Raw genomic sequence first — 8447 nt, 5'->3', positions numbered from 1 at the left:
TGGGCGGGAACTGGGAGGAGGGGAGTTATGGGGGGAAAAAAAGAGGAACAAATGTAATCTGAACAATAAGAATTTAATTTAAAAACAAAAGGAAAAGACATAGAACACCAGAAACAGTTCTGTAGACTTTACATAATGTAGGTGATCAAATGTACGAGATATAATTCAGAATAATGAGACTTTACTTATTTTCTTATACAATTGTTAAGTCCTAAGTAACAAACTACACTTCCTACACATCTAAAAACCTTATCACATCCAGACTCTTTTCTGTAAAGGTAACTTACAAATTAGACTGAGAGATATCTCACATTAATTGCACTCATAATGGCTTTCTCCAGTGTGAGCTCTGTGATATTGAAGACCTTTCCTACTTTTAAAAGATTTCCCACATTCACTGCATTTATAAGGCTGTTCTCCAGTGTGAACTCTCTGATGAGTAAGAAGGTGATTACTACAGGTAAAATATTTCCCACATTCACTGTATTTTTAAGGTTTTTCTCCAGTGTGAACTCTGATGACATTGGAGACTAGAGAGACAGGTAAAGGACTTTCCACATTCACTGCATTTATAAGGCTTTTCTCCTGTGTGAACTCTCTGATCATATTGGAGACCAGCGCGACGGGTAAAAGACTTTCCACATTCACTGCATTTATAAGGCTTTTCGCCTGTGTGAACTCTCTGATGACGACGAAGATCACTTTTCGAGATAAAAGCTTTCCCACATTCACTGCATTGAAAAGGCTTTTCTCCTGTGTGAATTCTCTGATGACGACGAAGATCACTGTTCCAGGTAAAAGATTTTCCACATTCCTTGCATTGAAAAGGCTTTTCTCCTGTGTGAACTCTGTGATGATTCTGGAGACCAGAGTGACTGGTAAAAGACTTTCCACATTCACTGCATTTATAAGGATTTTCTCCTGTGTGAACTATCTGATGATATTTGGGATGAGTGCTATTTGCAAAAGACTTTTCACATTCACTATATTTATAAGGCTTTTCTCCTTTGTGAACCATCTGATGATAAAAGAGACCAGCTTTGAAGGTAAAGGATTTCCCACATTCACTGCATTGATAAGGCTTTTCTCCAGTGTGAACTCTCTGATGACTACAGAGGTGACTGTTAGTGGCAAAAGATTTCCTACATTCACTGCATTGATAAGGCTTTTCTCCTATGTGAACTCCCTGATGATATTGGAGACCAGTGCTCCTTGGACTGTTTTTGGACTGAGGAACATTTCGGTGGAGATGTCCTGATTCGGTAAGAACACCCTGCCCAACCTCCCCGCAACTGAAAGGATTCTGGAACACATTGAAATTGCAGCTGTTTGCAAGTGAGATCCTGTCCACACCTCTAATGAAAGTCTTCTCTCTCACATGCTGCTGGTGAAATTTTACACTGAAGTAAAACCATCTTGCACATGCCCCACACCTCAACAGTATCTGTCTGTGTTGTGTTCCCTGCAACTCTATCACATGGAAAATATTTCCCAAGACTATTCCACAACTCTCACAGGGGTGGTTCTTCTGGGAAGACAAGGCTACCTTGGGATTCCTTGCTTGTGACATTCCTACAGAAATCTTCTGTTCCGTCGGTACCTCCACATTCTCTGCTCCACAACAGCAACCTGTATAAAAGGAAATGCTGGTGAGGTATATGTTGATCTTATGAAAACAAAATATCTTCACCACGATTGTTTATCTGTCATGACTAGGCATGATTCCACAGAAAGACTTTCAAGATGAGTGAGTTAGACACTGAAGAGACTGCTGATGTAAGTAATGTGGCCCCGAAAGTTAGTCGATGATGGAAATCCCATCAAGAGAAGGACAGAAGCACAGGAGTACATCCAAAGAAGAGAGGATGCCTCTACTCATTGTTCTTGCACAAACAGCTTCCTCTAGGACAGTGGTTCTCAACCTTGGCTGCACATTAGAATCGTCTGAGAATCGTTTTAAAATCCTTAATACTGGGCCTCATCCTCCGGATATTCTATTTCTTTGTTACTAATGTTGTGGCCTCACCCCATACCAAAGAATCAGAATTTCCGGAGGATGAGGCCCAGAAATCAGGATTTTAAAAAGATTCCCAGGTGATTCTAAAGTACAGCCAAGGTTGAGAACCATTGCTCTGGGCCCTTACGTTCTGACCATGTGAGTCTGTGTGGAATAATTTAAAGCTGCTCAAAGCCATAAAAATTAAGTGTATTAGATCACAGGATATAGAACTTCAATATAATAACAACTGTGCTCTCCAAGGTGCTGCAGGCATGGACCAACATTGGCTTGCAGTAAAGAGAGACCTGTGAAAGAGGCAGAGGTGCAAAGTCCAAGGAGGTTAAGGTTATCCATGAGCTGGGAATCTAAGTAGAAATGATCAAAATGAGAACTGAATAGTTGGCAAAGTATCAACAATAAGAACAAACAAGGAGGGAATCGAAGATGACGGCATAGGTAAACACCGGAGACTGCCGCCGTGGACAACCACTTCAAAAATACAACTAAAAGTTGGAGCGGACATCAACCAGAACCACGGGAAGGCTGGCTGAGGAGAGTCTCTTCAACTAGAAGCAAAAACAACAGCATTCCGACGCTCAGCGGAGGCGCAGTGTGGAAAATTTAAAGGTACGGTGGTGCGGTGGTGAGGGTGCGCGAGCAAAGCGGGCTGGCGGCTGAGGGCGCGATTGTCGTTTTCAATCAGGAGTGAGTCTCAGACTCTGGGCTACAGATCCGGGAGAGTCTCTAGGGACCCAGACTCAAACGGGAGAAGCGGGACTGTCTGGCTACGGCCCCTCCGAGGTTTGCAGCGATTGCTGGGACAGAGAGGCAGAGCCCCTGGGGACGGACTGAGAGCGGCCATAGCTGCTCCCTCCCCCCGCCCTGTTGAGCCCGCCCCGCCCAAACCCTGCGCACAGCCATTTGCCGACCGCCTCAGGCAAGGGCTGGACTAGCGCCTCCCCAGAGGACTGAAGTTTTCCCACAGCTGATTTCCACAGCCAGTCGGCCTGGTGGTCAAATCCCTCTAGTGTTAACTACAACAATTAAGGCTTGGCTAGAACAAGACTGCGCACAGAGACCACAAGGGGGTGCACCAAGAAAGCATAAAAGATGCGGAGACAAAAAAACATGACAGAAATGGAGGATATGGAGCTAAGAATCGCAATTTTGAGGGCTTGCCATAAATTTGTGCAGAGCCTCACGAAAACTAATGAGACCCTCGATGCTACGATAAAGAAATTAGAAAGTAAGCATACACGGACTGAAATAAAGAATATTATACCCAATAGCAGACCAGAGGAGCACAAGAATCAAACCAAAGATTCGACAAAAAACACCCAATTGGAAAAGCAAAATGAAAAAAGAATCCGAAAGTGTGAAGATAGTGTAAGGAGCCTCTGGGACAGCTTTAAGCGGACTAATATCAGAGTCATTGGAGTGCCAGAAGAAATAATGGCAGAAAACTTCCCCCACCTGGAGAAAGAAATGGACTTACAGGTCCAAGAAGCGCAGAGAACCCCAAACAAAAGGAATCCAAAGAGGACCACACCAAGACACATCATCATTAAAATGCCAAGAGCAAAAGACAAAGAGAAAATCTTAAAAGCAGCAAGAGAAAGAGGCTCAATTACCTACAAGGGAATACCCATACGACTGTCAGCTGATTTCTCAACAGAAACTTTGCAGGCCAGAAGGGAATGGCAAGAAATATTCAAAGTGCTGAATACCAAGAACCTACAACCAGATTACTTTATCCAGCAAAGCTATCATTCAGAATTGAAGGTCAGATAAAGAGCTTCACAGATAAGGAAAAACTAAAGGAGTTAATCACCGCCAAACCAGTATTATATGAAATGCTGAAAGGTATCCTTTAAGAAGAGGAAGAAGAAGAAAAAGGTAAAGATACAAATTATGAACAACAAATATGCATCTATCAACAAATGAATCTAAGAATCAAGTGAATAAATAACCTGATGTACAGAATGAACTGGTGACTACAATGAATCAGGGACATAGAAAGGGAATGGACTGACTATTCTTGGGGGAAAAGGGGTGTGGGAGATGCGGGAAGTGACTGGACAAAAATCATGCACCTATGGATGAACTCAGTGGGTGGGGAGTGAGGGTGGAGGGTGGGGTGGGAGCTGGAAGGAGGGGAGTTATGGGGGGAAAAAAGAGGAAAAAATGTAATAATCTGAACAATAAAGATTTAAAAAAAAAAAATCACATCACTAAGACATTCCAAAATGTTACACACATACTATTTGTGGAAAGCTTCAATATATAAAAACTTGACCACAAAAAAAAAAAAAAAAGAAAAAACAAGCATAATCGGGTGAGGACTGGGCAACTGTAACAAAACACTGGCTTTCTAGGTATGAATTTAACAAAGGCCTGTCCTGAATTCCTCCCCAATGACCATTCCCCAAAGAATGACTGCCGGGGGTTCCACTGTGTCATTCATAAAGACATCTTTCTTCTGTGATGCACAAATGATTCTTCCCCTTCAATCCCATTTGAGCCATTGCATGGGATAAATGATGCAAATCGTCAAAAAATGAGAAAAGTTGGATGGTCAACACTGTCATCAACAAAGGACAAATGACGTCACAGTCAAAAGACCTATGTGAGTGACATCACTAAGTGGCAGGCTCAGAGAGATGAGCTTCTTCCCCCTTCCCAGTGCAAGTAGACAGCTTCCCATGAGAAGAAACCCTATGAGCAATGGGAGTAAGAGTACCATGAAGACAAACAGTATTACAGACATACATAGAGGAGAACTGTACAGAAAGGATGACTGGAAAGACTGGGTGAACAACTATATTTGAAGATACCTACAGTCAAAAACAAGGGTCAGAGTTACCTCTAGCAGCCACTGTGCTCCTGCTATCATTGATCCTAGTGGCCTGTTCTACAACGAAACCTGGAAATTTGTGTGTTTAAAAACCACAGAATGCCTTGGCCAGTATGGCTCAATTGGTTGGAGCATCGTCCTGAGTACCAAATGGTCAAGGATTCAATTCCCAGTCAAGGCACATATCAGTATGTGGGTTCGATTTCCAGTTAGCTTGTGTACAGAAGGCAGCCAATTGATGTTTCTCCCTCACTCTGATGTTTCTCTCTCTCTCTCTCTCTCTCTCTCTCTCTCTCTCTCTCTCTCGCCATCTACCTTCCTCGCTATCTGAAAGCAATAACAAATATATAAATAAGAATTTCAATTTTTTGGAGTGATGGTAATGGGATTGCTTTTAGTCTCTCTTTCTGTAAGTTCATTATTGGTATATAAAAATGCAAAGATTTCTTGGCATTAATTTTGCATCCTGCTACATTGAGCAATTCATTTATTACATCTAATAGTTTTTTGATGGAGTCTTTAGGGTTATTTTATCATGTGCAATATCATGTCATCTGCGCATAAGGACAGTTTTATTTCTTCTTTTCCAATTTGGATGCCTTTTATTTCTTCTTCTTGTCTAATCGCAATGGCTAATACTTCCAGTACTATGTCCAACAGGAATGGTGAGAGTTGGCATCCCTGTCTTGTTCGTGTACTTAAGGGAAATGGTTTTAGTTTTTGCCCATTGAGTATGATGTTGGCTGTGGCTTTGTCATTTATGGCTTTTATTATGTTGAGGTGTAATCCTTCTATTCCCACCTTGCTAAGAGTTTTTATCACAAATGGGTGTTGGATTTTGTCATATGCTTTTTCTGCATCAATTGATATGATTATGTGGTTTTCATCTCTCAGTTTGTTTATGTCATGTATCACGTTTATCGATTTGCAGATATTGTACCATCCTTGCATCCCTGGCATAAATCCTATTGGTCATGGTGTATGATATTTCTGATGTACAGCTGGAACCGATTTGCCAAGTCAAGGTCACTGGTGACAGTGAGGGTCTTACCCAGGGAGGACAGAAGTTGAAAGTTCTCCAGCATCACATTCAGATACAGCTGTCTCTGATCCTCATCAAAGAGACTCCATTCCTCCCTGGAGAAGTACAGGGCAATGTCCTCAAAGGTGACCCCAACCTGTCAGAATTGAGAAAATTGAAACCAGATCTGTCTCTCTGAGAACCAATAATTCTAGTCCTTACACATCTTCCCCAACCTCATCCTCCTCCAGGGCCCCTGGGAAGTGTGGACACCAGGCCCTAATGCCAGTGCAGGCTGCTCTGTCATCACAGTCGCATTACTCACTGCATTGCCCTCAGGTGAGCACAAGGATTCGGTGGGAAGGGAAGGTAGAGGGCAATGCCATTTAAGGTCTGGGCGATGCCTGCAGGGCCCCAGCTTTCTCCCCTCCAGCAACACCACTGCAGTCTCCTAGATCCGGCCTCCAAGACAAAGCCAAGCCTGGGTTTATGCTTCCCGTTTAGATCCCCACAGCAGATCCTGGTGACTATCAGCTCACACTCCCTCCGGATGTGTACACCACTGGGTAATGTTTATCCCCTTCCCATGTTCAGACCCCAGGTTCACTCCCTCAGCTCTGCCCCCTTCCTGCTCCAATGTCACTGGATTTCGCTGGACTTACCCATGAACTTGGCATATGGCGTGTAGAGAGCTTGTAGTCCAGCTGGATCCAGGACCACCCCAGGCCCCTGATGGACCCACAGCCGGGAAAGCCCCGAATGAGTCTGTGCCGTCCTCCCTGCAGCCTCTGATCTTTCCGTCAATACTCACAGCCACATCCTCAAGGACCTTCAGATGCAAGTCACCCCCGTCCTCTCTGCCCTGCACTTGCTGTGTCCTCAGAAGCCACAACACTCCTCTCTCCCCTCCACCTTCCTCATGGTCCTCCACGCGGGACTGAGCTGCAGGACGGGACAGGCGCCCTCCCCAGGCTGTGGTGTCTGTGTGAGGAGGCGGTGAGGGCCTGGGGGACTGAACTCACCTCAGGCCGTCTCTTCAGCGGAGGCGCCGCCATTGTCCTCTGTGGGCTGAGCCGGGCGGGAGTAGAAGCCGCTGCAGGAATGGCGGTCCCTGGCCCGGCCCTGGTGTGTGTTCGTGTAGCGACCCCGAGCTTCAATCCCACGTGGGAGCTGTGAGCACCACTGGAGACTCCGACCATGGGCTGTGTGGCGGGGAGCACCACTCTGCGGCTTACTTCTCGGAAGTGTGCGACCAGGAAAACCTCACCGCCTGAGCCAAAATCTGAGAAGAGGAAATCCAGCCACAAGGACTCCTGATCCGCCCTAAAGAAGCGCCAAACGGACAGGCCTTCTCTGACCCTCTATTGGCTCGGCCTGATGACACTCCATGCGTGGCCTTCTGGGTAATGTAGTTTCTAAGCTCCAAGGCCAGGATCCTGTATCTTCTCAGTTGCATCCAGGACTGGATTTAGGGGCAAATAGCCCAAGAACACACCAAGTTCACTAAGGTCCTCTAGCGCCTTCCGGGGAGGTGATTTCCGGGGCAAGTTTGTTTCTCCTGCACCTGAAGGGCTTTCTTTAGCTGCGGTTTTGCATATATTTGTTCAAGACTTGCTGTATCTTAATGGCAGGTATTGTTTCTTCATTCAAGACTTTTGGCACCTGTCTCCCTCTGGCCATATGTGTCTAGAGGAGGTTGTTCAAATCCCTAACAGCCTTAACCTGTCTCCATTGAATCCATTATACAAAGTTAAGGTCACAAAACAGACGCTTGTACTTAAGGGCATCTGCTTCTGATGCCATCCAAAGTGTCAGCTCTGCCTGGGCTGCAGTGTGGATAAGATGGCCAAGAAATATATGAAAAGATGCTTGAAGTCATAGATCACCAGAGAGATGGAAATTAAAACAACAATTACCTGTCACCTCACCACTTTCACAATTTCTGCCATCAAAAGATGAACAAAAGACAAGTGCTGGGGAGGATGTGGAAAAAAGGGAATGCTAGTACACTGCTGATACGAATGCAAACTGGTGCAGCCATTATGAAAATCAGTAGACTTTCCTCAAAAAATTTAGTATGGAACTTCCATTTGATCCAGTGATTCCACTTCTAGGAATATATCCTAAGAAACCTGAAACAATAAGATAGAATATATACTCCCTTCTGTTGATAGCAGCACAATTTACAATAGCAAAGATGTGGAAACAGCCCAACTGCCCATCAATAGACTGGATTAAAATGCTATGATACAGCCAAAGTCAGTTTGGCTAATTGGATAGACCACCACCCTGTAGACTGAAATATCCCAGGTTTAATTCAGGGCAAGGGTACATGCCCAGGTTGCAGGCTTCATTCCCTGTAGGGAGTGCACTAGAGGCAGCCAATCAATGATCCTCTCTCATCATTGATGTTTCTCTCTCTCTCTCCCTTTCATTTCTTCACTGAATTTAAAAAAACAATTTTTGGAAAATTTACACCATGGAAATCTCTGCAGCAGCGAAAAAGAAGAATGTTTACCTTTACAGACAGCATAGAGGCACCTGGAAAACATCATACCAAGTGAATCAGTCAG

The 8447-nt window shown here is 44.5% G+C and overlaps 1 pseudogene; it reads right to left on the bottom strand.

The window, feature by feature from the left end:
- Nucleotides 1-312: 312 nt before the first annotated feature.
- LOC102426383 lies at nucleotides 313-6929 on the bottom strand (annotated as a pseudogene).
- Between the last annotated feature and the right edge of the window lie 1518 nt (nucleotides 6930-8447).

Source organism: Myotis lucifugus, unplaced genomic scaffold (genome assembly GCF_000147115.1).
Source record: "Myotis lucifugus unplaced genomic scaffold, Myoluc2.0 scaffold_2497, whole genome shotgun sequence".
Classification (NCBI taxonomy): domain Eukaryota; kingdom Metazoa; phylum Chordata; class Mammalia; order Chiroptera; family Vespertilionidae; genus Myotis; species Myotis lucifugus.
This window is presented reverse-complemented; position numbering and strand designations above follow the sequence as displayed.